The sequence below is a fragment of the Symphalangus syndactylus genome, chromosome 8, assembly GCF_028878055.3.
Source record: "Symphalangus syndactylus isolate Jambi chromosome 8, NHGRI_mSymSyn1-v2.1_pri, whole genome shotgun sequence".
Lineage (NCBI taxonomy): Eukaryota > Metazoa > Chordata > Mammalia > Primates > Hylobatidae > Symphalangus > Symphalangus syndactylus.
In genome coordinates, this window is record NC_072430.2 from 106,606,770 (window position 1) to 106,619,808 (window position 13,039).

General features: G+C 43.4%; 1 protein-coding gene across 2 annotated transcripts in view; it reads right to left on the minus strand.

The window, feature by feature from the left end:
- SUMO1 (small ubiquitin like modifier 1) overlaps positions 1-13,039 on the minus strand; it is a 35,110-nt gene that overhangs the window by 17,872 nt on the left and 4,199 nt on the right. The gene's annotated exons all lie outside the window — the stretch shown is intronic.

The following is a 13,039-nucleotide window of genomic DNA, read 5'->3' on the forward strand; positions in this document are numbered from 1 at the left end:
GTGGTACACACCTGTAGTCCCAGCTACTTGGGAGGCTGAGGTGGGAGGATCATTTGACCCCGGGAGGTCAAGGCTGCAGTGAGCCAAGATCATGCCACTGCACTCTAGCCTGAGTGAAAGAGTGAGACCTTGTCACTAAAAAAATAATAATAATAATAATTTTAAAAATAGAATAACTGACGTTCCCAGTCTTCCTCCCTTCAATTATTTCTCCAAACTGTCACCAGAGCCATCTCTCTAAAATGCAGTCTGGTCTGCTCAAAATCTTCAGGGTTAAATTCAAACTCCTAGGCCAGGCATGGTGGCTCACGTCTGTAATCCCAGCACTTTTGGAGGCCGAGGCGGGTGGATCACCAGCCACCAACATGGCGAAACCCCGTCTCTACTAAAAATACAAAAATTATTAGCCAGGTGTGGTGGCGCGTGCCTGTAATCCCAGCTACTCAGGAGGCTAAGGCAGGGAATCGCTTGAACCTGGGAGGCAGAGGTTGCAGTGAGCCGAGATCGCCCACTGCACTCCCACCTGGGCAGCAGAGGGAGACGCCGTCTCAAAAAAAAAAAAAAAATTCTAACTCCTTAGCTGACATACACTGATCCTTCATGTGCTGGTCCCTGCCTAGCAATGAAACCTTATTCTCCTCCCTCTGTTAGCAAATATCTTATCCTCCAGCCATAACTATCTACAATTGCTGGAACATGGCATCCTCCACCCTATCTCAATTATCTTTGTACATGCTGACCCCCTCTTCTTGGAAGGCACTTTCCCACTCTATTCACCTCCCATGACCACCCAGACATCACTTCCCTGATCATCTTCTTAAATGTTCCCATACTGCTTACTTATCTATCATAATCATTTGTTTGCATATCTGTCTCTTCTATCAGATTTGAGTTTCTTATTGGCATGCCTTACTTTTCTTTGTATTTCCGGTCAAGCACAGAGCCTGGTACTTTGAAGATACTCAATATTCTTTTTTTTTTTATTATACTTTAGGTTTTAGGGTACATGTGCACAATGTGCAGGTTTGTTACATATGTATCCATGTGCCATGTTGATTTTCTGCACCCATTAACTCGTCATTGAAGATACTCAATATTCTTATTAAACAGTTTTCTGTGACAGGTTGGTATGTCTTGTCTTCCCTACAAGTTTACAAGTGGAGGGTCCAAGTTTTTTCACTCTCTAACCTCTGTAGTGCCAAACAAATACTAAGCAATTTTTAAATGTTTGTCGAATAAATAAGATTGACAGCACTATTTTCTGTGTATCACAGAATCTTACTCATGCTTCATACTTCTGTATGCAATAGTCAGTTCAAACAGATCTTTTCAGTTTTTTGCATTCACAGTTGAGAATAAGAGATAATTCACCTCAATTTCATAAGAATATGTGAACGATTGGATTTTAAATTTCCAAAAATAAGCTGCCACTTTCCCTAGACACTCCATTTGGTGATGTCTTCCCAACTCTTAACCACTATAACAACAATCACCTGTACCACTTGTTTAATGGCCTCATGCTTGCTTAAGGCAGTCATCAAGCTTTTTGCCTTCTCTCTTTGACAAACTAGCCTTGAAAATGAGAAGATCCTGTACAAAAAAAAGGCCAAAGTTTGTCTCCAATGAGCTCAGTGTCTTTTGTAGGCTGTCTTTCCTTCTCTTCCTTGTAAAAAGCAGTCAGTACAGAATGGTATGACACAGTGATTACAAAACAGTGAAAGCATTCAGCTCTGAGTCTGGGACGCTAGGTCATCAAAGAAAAGAGAATCCCAAAGACAGCTGGGTGATTTGGCTAGAAAGGATACACAGCCCCAAAGCAGAAGAAACGGGTGATGGAAAGATTAAGTGAATATACAGGATCAAAGAGAGAACTGAAAGCCTCTTAGACTGCAAAAGATATGGAAAACACAATAGGCCTCATTTTCAAATGTACAATATTCATAAGGAGGGTTTTATTATGCTATTTCAAAGTCAAAAGAACAAGACCTTTACTTAAAAGCACTCTGGAGGCTGGGCACAATGGCTCTGTAATCCCAGCACTTTGGGAGGCCAAGGCAGGTGATCACTTGAGGCCAGGAGTTCAAGAGCAGCCTGGCCAACATGACAAAACCGCATCTCTACTAAAAAAAAAAGTGGTGGTGCTGCACGCCTGTAATCCCAGCTATTCAGGAGGCTAGGGCACAAGAATCACTTGAACCCAGGAGGTGGAGGTTGCAGTGAGCCGAGATCATGCCAAAAAAAGCACTCTGGTAATCAGTACAGTGACAATTCAGTCACAGGGACAGAGCATCACACTTAACTACTGCCAATGTGTCATGGACCCAGCTGCACAAGGATTGCCTTTTTTTTTTTTTTTTTTTGAGACAGAGTCTTGCTCCGCCTCCCAGGCTGGAGTACAGTGGCGTGATCTCAACTCACTGCAACCTCTGCCACCCGGGTTCAAGTGATTCTCCTGCCTCAGCCTCCTATCTGGATTACAGGCACACACCACCACACCTGGCTCATTTTTCTATTTTTAGTAGAGACAGGGTTTTGCCATGTTGGCCACGCTGGTCTTGAACTCCTGACCTCAGGTGATCTGCCCACCTCAGCCTCCAAAAGTGCTGGGATTACAGGCGTGAGCCACCGCGCCCGGCTGGATTGCTCATTCTCATTGAAAGAGGAGGGATTCTAGGAAAACTCAATAACAAATAAAAAATACGTGCCAGGCGCGGTGGCTCACGCCTGTAATCCCAGCACTTTGGGAGGCCAAGACGGGCGGATCATGAGGTCAGGAGATCGAGACCATCCTGGCTAACACGGTGAAACCCTGTCTCTACTAAAAATACAAAAAAAAATTAGCCGGGAGCGGTGGCAGGCACCTGTAGTCCCAGCTACTCGGGAGGCTGAGGCAGGAGAATGGCGTGAACCCGGGAGGCGGAGCTTGCAGTGAGCCGAGGTCGTGCCACTGCACTCCAGCCTGGGTGAAAGAGCGAGACTCCGTCTCAAAAAAAAATAAATAAATAAAAAAAAAATAAAAAATACGTTTACTCTTCTTTCATGATATTAACAAATCTGTTCATTTTTTAAGGTGTGACAAGAGTATATTGGTCATGTTAAAAGAAAAAGCCGGCCGGGCTCACGCCTGTAATCCCAGCACTTTGGGAGGCCAAGGCAGGCGGATCACGAGGTCAGGAGATCGAGACCATCCTGGCTAACACGATGAAACCCCATCTCTACTAAAAATACAAAAAATTAGGCCGGGTGCGGTGGCTCACGCTTGTAATCCCGGCACTTTGGGAGGCCGAGGCGGGAAGATCACAAGGTCAGGAGATCGAGACCACAGTGAAACCCCGTCTCTACTAAAAATACAAAAAATTAGCCAGGCGTGGTGGCGGGCGCCTGTAGTCCCAGGTACTCGGAGAGGCTGAGGTGGGAGAATGGCGTGAACCCGGGAGGAGGAGCTTGCAGTGAGCCGAGATTGCGCCACTGCAAAAAAAAAAAAAAAAAAAAAAAAAAAAAAAAATTAGCCAGGCGAGGTGGCGGGCGCCTGTAGTCCCAGCTACTCAGGAGGCTGAGGCAGGAGAATGGCGTGAACCCCGGAGGGGCAGAGCCTGCAGTGAGCCGAAATCGCGGCACTGCACTCCAGCCTGGGCGACAGCGAGACTCTGTCTCAAAAAAAAAAAAAAAAAAAGAAAAGAAAAGAAAAAGCCTTGGCTGAGTACTGTGGATCACGCCTGTAATCCCAGCACTTTGGGAGGCCAGGGCGAGCCAATCACCTAGGTCAGGAGTTTTGAGACCAGCCTGACCAATATGGAGAAACCCCGTCTCTACTAAAAATACAAAATTAGCCAGGTATGGTGGTGCATGCCTGTAATCCCAGCTACTAGGGAGGCTGAGGCAGGAGAATCGCTTGAACCCGGGAGGCAGAGGTTGCGGTGAGCCGAGACTGCGCCATTGCACTCCAGCCTGGAGAACAAGAGCAAAACTCCGTCTCAAAAAAAAAAAAAAAAGGGCCAAGTGCAGTGGCTCACACCTGTAATCCCAGCACTTTGGGAGACCGAGGCGGGTGGATCACGAGGTCAGGAGATCGAGACCATCCTGGCTAACACAGTGAAACCCCATCTCTACTAAAAATACAAAAAACTAGCTGGGCGTGGTGCTGGGCGCCTGTAGTCCCAGCTACTCAGGGGGCTGAGGCAGGAGAATGGTGTGAATCGGGAACACAGAGCTTGCAGTGAGTCGAGATGGCGCCACTGCACTCCATCCTGGGCGGCAGAGCAAGACTCCATCTCAAAAAAAAAAAAAAAAATTAAATTAAAATTAAAATTAAAGAAAAAGCGCTTCTCTTTTTAAAGATACATACTGAAATATTTACAGATGAAATGATACAATATTTAGAAATGGCTTCAAAATAATATGGGGGAGTATAATGGGATGCTGTAGATTATAGGCCAAGAGGAGGCCACAAGGATTCATTATAATACAGTACATTTAAACATAAATAAAAAAATTCATTAAATTCACTCCAGCCAGGCACGGTTGCTCATGCCTGTAATTCCAGCACTTTGGGAGGCCAAGACAGGCGGATCATGAGGTCAGGAGATCAAGACTGTCCTGGCTAACACGGTGAAACCCCATCTCTACTGAAAATACAAAAAAATTAGCCAGGTGTGGTGGCAGGCGCCTGTAGTCCCAGCTACTCGGGAGGCTGAGGCAGGAGAATGGTGTGAACCCAGGAGGTGGAGTTTGCAGTGAGCCGAGATCACACCACTGCATTCCAGCCTGGATGACAGAGCAAGACTGTCTCGAAAAAAAAAAAGTCACTCCAAGCTTCAAATTCTATATATATCAATTTATTTTATTTCCTAATGAAGAAAGCTCAAAAAGTGTTAAACAGGGTAATTCTAATGCACCATTAAAAGGGAAAAACCCAAAATTACGGTGAAGTCACTTCCCTTAAATAATTTACCACAATTCCATTTTATTTATTTATTTATTTTGAGTCTCGCTGTGTCACCCAGGCTGCAGTGCAGTGGCACGATCTTGGCTTACTGCAAACTCCGCCTCCTGAGTAGCTGGGACTACAGGCACACGCCACCACACCCAGCTAAATTTTGTATTTTTTGGTAGAGACAGGGTTTCACCATGTTGCCCAGGCTGGTCTTGAACTCTTGCGCTCAAGCAATCTGCCCGCCTCGGCCTCCCAAGTGCTGGGATTACAGGTGTGAGCCACTGCACCAGGCCCACAATTCTAAAAACACAAAAATATATGTATATTTTCATCTTCATGCTGCATATGTTCAAACTTAGTAAGACGGTACTAGAGATTTAGAACAGAACTGACCAGATTTAACTGCATAACTTCAAGGTGTAGGTCAAAGCTGTCAACACAATGGGCTTCTGAATATTTACATTCAACCCTGAATGGTAAACACTAGTCACGCACAGATAGCTTCTCAGGAACTAAAAACTATAACTAAAAACTTTACTGGTTGTGTAAACCTTACCCTTTGAGTCTAGACCTATGCTAAGCCTAGAACAAACCAGTTTGATTGCATCCAAAAGTACTAGCAAACAGACTTGGAAGTATGACAGACATTGTTAATTACCTATCTGATATCTATTTTCCCTTTCTTCCTTACAAAGGGAAACCTAAATTTACCCAGATAAAAAACGTATTTCCCAGCTTCTTTTATACCCATTTTGGCCACAGAGATATAAAGTGACATACTTTTTCCCTTTGCTTCTCCCTTTTCTCCTGTCTGGAACACAAAGTAGCTTTTTTGTGCCCACAAGTAGACAAGCACCAAAGTGAAAGACTGCTGTTAAGGATGGAGAAGAAAATAATATGAAGGAACTGTGGAGCTATCACATCAGCCCTGAGCTACTTTTGTCTACGCTTCTTGTTTTATGAGAAAAAAAAAATTGTTTAACCTACAATAAATCAAATTTTGTTATTCAGCCCAAAAGTAATCCTGAAATAGAAGGTGCTATAAAAGGTATAAGTTTGGCTCATATTAAAAACAGGCACTAGGCCGGGCGCGGTGGCTCACGCTTGTAATCCCATCACTTTGGGAGGCCGAGGCGGGCGGATCACGAGGTCAGGAGATCGAGACCACGGTGAAACCCGTCTCTACTAAAAATACAAAAAAATTAGCCGGGCGTGGTGGCAGGCGCCTGTAGTCCCAGCTACTCGGAGAGGCTGAGGCAGGAGAATGGCGTGAACTCAGGAGGCGGAGCTTGCAGTGAGCCGAGATTGCGCCACTGCACTCCAGCCTGGGCGACAGAGCGAGACTCCATCTCAAAAAAAAAAAAAAAAAAAAAACAGGTGCTAGAAAATTCCTCAATGGGCATCAAAAACAGAATGAATAAGTAAATTGAGTATACTGCATTCCACACAATGGAATGCCACACAGCAATGATATTTAATAACATACAACTATTTACAATAATAATGAACGAACCTCTAAACAGTGCTGGGCAACAGAACCAACACACAGAGATACATACTGTATGATTTCACTTATAAAATGTTATGCTGTATAAAAACAGACAAAACTATTCAACTTGTTAAGTCAATACAGCGGTTCTTTATCTGAGTGCTGGATGCATGGACGTGTTCAGTTTGTGAAAGTTCAGCAAACCATACACTCTTGTGCACTTTTTTGTAGGTATATTACTCTTTGGTAAAACCTTTAAAAATAACTGGCCCTAGATATTGAGAACAACCAGTCCAGCAAACAAAACTCCACCCTTCCTTCCTTCCTTCAAGTCTTTTCCTTCAGATCCTCATTAGCTCAGAAAAGGCAACTGAATGCAAAAATAGCCAAAAATATATAACCGATACAATGTATCTTTAAGTAAACATAGTCATGTTGCAGGAATTATCCAAATTTTAAACTGTAAAACTAAGGTGCTCAATAACAGTATCTGTGTGAACTTTTCCCCCATGACTCTTGTAAAGAAACAGAATATCAGCCGGGATGGCACCTGTAATCCCAGCACTTTGGGAGGCCAAGGCGGTCAGATCACACGAGGTCGGGAGTTCGAGACCCGCCTGATCAACATGGAGAAGCCCCATCTTTACTAAAAAAAAAAAAAAAAAAAAAAAAAATATATATATATATATATATAAAATTAGTCGGGTGCTGTGGCTCACACCTGTAATCCCAGCACTTTGGGAGGCCGAGGCAGGCGGATCATGAAGTCAGGAGATTGAGACCATCCTGGCTAACACGGTGAAACCCCGTCTCTACTAAAAATACAAAAACTTAGCCAGGAGTGGTGGTGCGTGCCTGTAATCCCAGCTACTCAGGAGGCTGAGGCAGGAGAAATGCTTGAACCCAGGAGGCAGAGGTTGCAGTGGGCAGAGATCACGCCATTGTGCTCCAGCTGAGACTCTGTCTCAAAAAAAAAAAATTAGCCAGGCATGGTGGCACATGCCTGTAATCTCAGCTACTCGGGAGGCTGTGGCAGGAGAATCGCTTGAACCCGGGCGGCGGAGGTTGCGGTGAGCCAAGATGGTGCCATTGCATTCCAACCTAGGCAACAAGAGCAAAACTCTGTCTCAAAAAAAATTAATTAAATTAAATAGAATATCAGCATTATATATATTTTTTTTTTTTAAATCACAACTTCAGGGAATTCCAAAATGGAATGCTAAAGATGTCTTAATAAAAAATTAACTGGGCCAGGCACCGTGGCTCATGCCTGTAATCCCTGCATTTTGCAAGGCCAAGGCAGGCAGATCACCTGAGGTCAAGAGTTCAGGACCAGCCTAGCCAATATGATGAAATTTCGTCTCTACAAAGATCAAAAATTAGCTGAGCATGATTGCAGGTGCCTGTAATCCCAGCTGTTTGGGAGGCTGACGTGGGAGAATCGCTTGAACCTGGGAGGCAGAGGTTGCACTGAGTCGAGATGGCACCACTGCACTCCAGACTGGGTGACAGAGCGAGACTCCGTCTCAAAAAAAAAAAAAAAAAGATTATCGGCCTCTCTTCCTTTATCCGCCATCTTGGTGTGTGCTTGCCTCCACTTCTTGCCACGTCTTCTCAGAAGACTTTCAGGGTTAAGTGATTCCTGGCCAAGAAACAAAAGCAAAATCGACCCATTCCCCAGTGGATTCGGATGAAAACTGGTAATAAAATCAGGTAAAACTCCAAAAAGAGACATTGGAGAAGAACCAAGCTGGGTTATAAGGCATTGCATGATGCAACATACTTATGCTGTCTGAAGGTCACAATCATGTTACCATATCGAGCTGAAAATGTCACCACTATCTAGAGAGTTGGACATGTTTTACTGGGAATCTATTTTCTCTCTGAATCTGTTATGAACGTGTTGGTTGGCTAGGTTTCAGTAATAAACATGTGAGACCTTTCACTTAAAAAAAAAAAAAATCATCCTTAACCATCCCAATGTCCTGGAAGAAGTAAATGATTCAACTTTGGATATAGTTACCAGGTCTATTGCTAACAGAAGTAAAGATGAAGAAGGTATGCAAAAATATCATAAGAGAAAAACTATTCCATGGCAACCAGCCCTGCCTCAATAACAAAACAACATCAAGAGGACTGAAAGAGGAGGAGGAAGGTACCTGCTGTTTCATGTTTTTGAGGCGACCTTCCAATTCTAGGGCCTAGAATCGTTCTGTGAACATTGTGACATTCAATAAACATTTGTTGAATGAATCTGGCCACTCTCCTTTAAAACATTTTTTACTAATTATCCACTCAATGTGCTAAGCATTACAGGAAAAAGAGGATAAATAAAGCCTGATGTAATGGAGAAAAGACACTTAGAATGTAAATAACTGGCAATGCGGTGGCTCACGCCTGTAATCCCAGCACTCTGGGAGGCCGAGGCGGGTGGATCACTTGAAGTCAGGAGTTCAAGACCAATCTGGCCAACATGGGGAAACCCGGTCACTACTAAAAATATAAAAACTAGCCGTGCTTGGTGACACACATCTGTAATCCCAGCTACTCGAGAGGCTGAGGCAGGAGAATCACTTGAACCAGGAGGCAGAGGTTGCAGTGAGCCAAGATCATGCCACTGCACTCCAGCCTGGGCCACAGAGCGAGACTCCATTTCAAAAAAAAAAAAAAGGAATGTAAATAACTGTTACACTACATGTTAAAAATTATGAAAGAGATACCCTAACTGCCTTCAGGACTAAAGGATGTCATGAGTTGACAACTACTTAATAGTTCTGAAATCTGAACTACTAAATCTTAATGAGTACTCTAATCATAACATTCATATTCAATTTTTAAACTACTAGTAAAGTTTGTTTAGATAATGCTACAATCTATACATTTGTAACATCCACTAGCAGGACCTCATGTCTATCAGAGCGGACACAGTATTCTTTTTCTCCTAGGGCATGAAATGCTTAACTACATACTCAAGTAATAACTACAGTTTAACATACCTATTCTATAATATAAATAGTAGTACACATAATTATGAATTTTAATACACAACCAGTTCATCATATGCTCCTGCTACCTCAAGCAAAGAATTTCTAAAATCAGTAAAAATCAATAGCAGGGAGCTATATAGAACACTGCAGGGAATAATACTATCATGGCAGGAAAAATACAATTAATGTAGATTAAAGATAACTGCAAATTCTTTGTTACTCCTCCCATTGAGAAACAGTGTCTAAATAAATGCCTTTCCCTTGAATCTGGCTGACCTTAGCGATTTGAGTGGCCAACAGAATTACAGAAGTGACTTCCAAGGCTAGGTTGTAGGAGCCTTGCTATTTCCACCCAAGTTCTCTTGGAACACCTATTCTCTCTGTGATCCCTGAGCCATTAAGTCTGAATACCCTGGGGTCTCCATGGTGAGATCACATGATGAAACCACTAAGAAAGGCTCTGAGACTATATGGAGACACTTGCCTCATCCAGTCTCATCTCACCTGACAACTAGCTGTTCCAGCCCCCAGCCACTTGAGTCATCTCAGCTGAGGCCCCACACACCAAGAAGAAGAGGTGAGTCTAATCCACGGAGCCCTGTCCAAATTGCACATTTATGAGCAAAATAAATGGCTGTTGTTTTAAGTCACAAAATTTTGAGGTAATGTATCAGATAATCAGAATTACACAATGCTTCCAAATCCTTGACTAAAGGTAAAAGGAAATCATTCAATCTCTCTTTCGGGAGTGTTAATACAGATTCAGTTAGAGTGGAACAGTCAGTCATCCAATTGCTACAATTAACAGACTTGAATTGAAGAGCTGACCAACCTACCTTTGATGATTTTGGTGTAAAAAAGAAACACTATAAACTCAAATATCAGAAAGGAGGAAGGGGAAAATATTTGTACAAATTACCCTTATCCTTTTGATATTAAGCTTCTGGTTCTGTACGAGTGCTTTGTTTTGCTGCAAGGTGAGACTGGGCTAAAGGAAATCACCTAATCAGATTTGTTACTGGTTAAAGGATGGTCCTTAACGATTTTGAGGAATCACATACCCCTGATGAGACTATGGGTCCTTTCTCCTATTTAAAAAAAATATATATATATGGCCGGGCTCACGTCTATAATCCCAGCACTTTGGGAGGCCAAGACAGGCAGATCACCTGAGGTCAGGAGTTCGAGACCAGCCTGGTGAAATCCCATCTCTACAAAGATTACAAAAATTAGCCGGGTGTGGCGGCATGCGCCTATAATCTCAGCTACTAGGGAGGCTGAGGCAGGAGAATCAGTTGAACCTAGGAGGCAGAGGTTGCAGTAACCGAGATCACACCACACTGCACTCCAGCCTGGGCAATTGAGCAATGCTCCATCTTAAAAAAAAAATACATATGCACAAATACTCACAAAACACTCCATACAATGTAAGCGAACTTTCAGTCTTTATGGTCTATGGGCCTTAGGTTTAGAACTTGTTTTAAAGGATTATTTAATAATGGTACAGAAATCCACTAGATGATGTCGGAATTCTTAAAATTATAAAGAGGTGGGTTTTTTGTTTTGTTTTGTTTTGTTTTGTTTTGTTTTGCCGCGCACGGCACCTCATGCCTGTAATCCCAGCACTTTGGGAGGCCGAGGCGGGCGGATCACAAGGTCAGGAGTTCGAGACAGCCTGGCCAATATGCTGAAACCCCGTCTCTATTAAAAATACAAAACAATTAGCCGGGCATGGTGGCTAATTTTTTGTGACTCCATCTCAAAAAAAAAAAAAAAAAAAAAAAAAAGTTTTTTGTTTTCCTTTACATTTTTTTTTTTTTTTTTGGAGGGGAGGGGGACAGAGTCTTGCTCTGTCACCCAGGCTGGAATGCAGTGGCATGATCTCGGCTCACTGCAACCTCCACCTCCCGAGCTCAAGAGATCATCCCACCTCAGACTCCCAAGTAGCTGGGATGATAGGCATGAGCCACCAGGCCCAGCTAATTTTTGTATTTTTAGTAAAGATGTGCTTTCGTCATGTTGGCCAGGCTGGTCTCAAAGTCCTGGCCTCAAGTGATCCACCCACTTTAGTCTCCCAAAGTAGTGGGATTACAGGCGTAAGCCATTAAGAAGTGTTTCACTCAAATTCCAAAAACAATCATTTTTTCATTAATCAATGGAGAACCCAGCAATTGAAGTCTTGTGTGTAATGTCCACCGATTTTAACCTTAAGTTATTACTCAATTTCACTATTTTAGCACCAGACAATAACCTTCTGAGAGGTGCCTCAGAAAACACATCACTCTAAAATAACTTGATTCAAATTAAGGTTGTCTTCTTAGGACAGTGGTTTAGTCTCAAGCTGATATTAAACAATACAGGATTTGGAAATTCTTGCTCTCACTTATAAACCTCTTAAGATTAAGGGTTCAGCTTTATAACTCTTTAAGTCTTAGCACTCAACACTGAACTTGTACTGGGTCTTGTTTGTTTTGAGTCAGGGTTTCTATCGCCCAGGCTGGAGTACAGTGGCATGATCTTGGCTCACTGCAACCTCAACCTCCCAGGCTCAGGTGATCTCCCATGTCAACCTTCTGAGTAGCTGGGACTACAGGTACAGACCATCATGCCTGGCTAATTTTATTTTTTGTAGAGACGACGTCTCTCTATGTTGCCCAGGCTGGTCTCAAACTCCTGAGCTCAAGCAATACTCCCCCACTTTAGCCTCCCAAAGTGCTAGGATTACAGGTGTGAGCCGCCGCACCCGGCCAATGTACTGAGTCTTTTTTTTTAAACGGAGTCTCACTCTGTCACCCAGGCTGGAGTGCAGTGGAGTGATCTCCACTCACTGCAACCTCCGCCTCCCGGGTTTAAGCAGTTCTCCTGCCTCAGCCTCCTGAGTAGTTGGGATTACAGGTGCGCACCACCACGCCCGGCTATTTTTTGTATTTTTAATAGAGACGGGGTTTCACCATGTTAGTCAGGCTGGTCTCGAACTCCTGACCTCGTGATCCACCCAACTTGGCCTCCCAAAGTGCCGGGATTACAGGCATGAGCCACCCGGCAAGTCCTAATGATGTTGGTCAATCAGCCTACAGCAACAGTTCTCAAACTTTTTGTTCTCAGGAATCTTACACTTAAATTTATTTAGAATCCCATAAAGCTTTTGTTAGGTTGGTTACATCTATTGATGTTTACAGTATTAAACACTGAAAACTGGAAAATGTCTTAAACACTAATTCATTTTAAAATACCAACAAACCTGTTATGTGTTAACAAATATATATTTTTATTAAAAATATTTTTCAGAGGCCGGGCGCGGTGGCTCACGCTTGTAATCCCAGCACTTTGGGAGGCCGAGGCGGGCGGATCACGAGGTCAGGAGATCGAGACCACAGTGAAACCCCGTCTCTACTAAAAATACAAAAAATTAGCCGGGCGTGGTGGCGGGCGCCTGTAGTCCCAGCTACTCGGAGAGGCTGAGGCAGGAGAATGGCGTGAACCCGGGAGGCGGAGCTTGCAGTGAGCCAAGATTGCGCCACTGCACTCCAGCCTGGGCAACAGAGCGAGACTCCGTCTCAAAAAAAAAAAAAAAAAAAAAAAATATTTTTCAGGCCAGGCGCAGTGGCTCACGCTTGTAATCCCAGCACT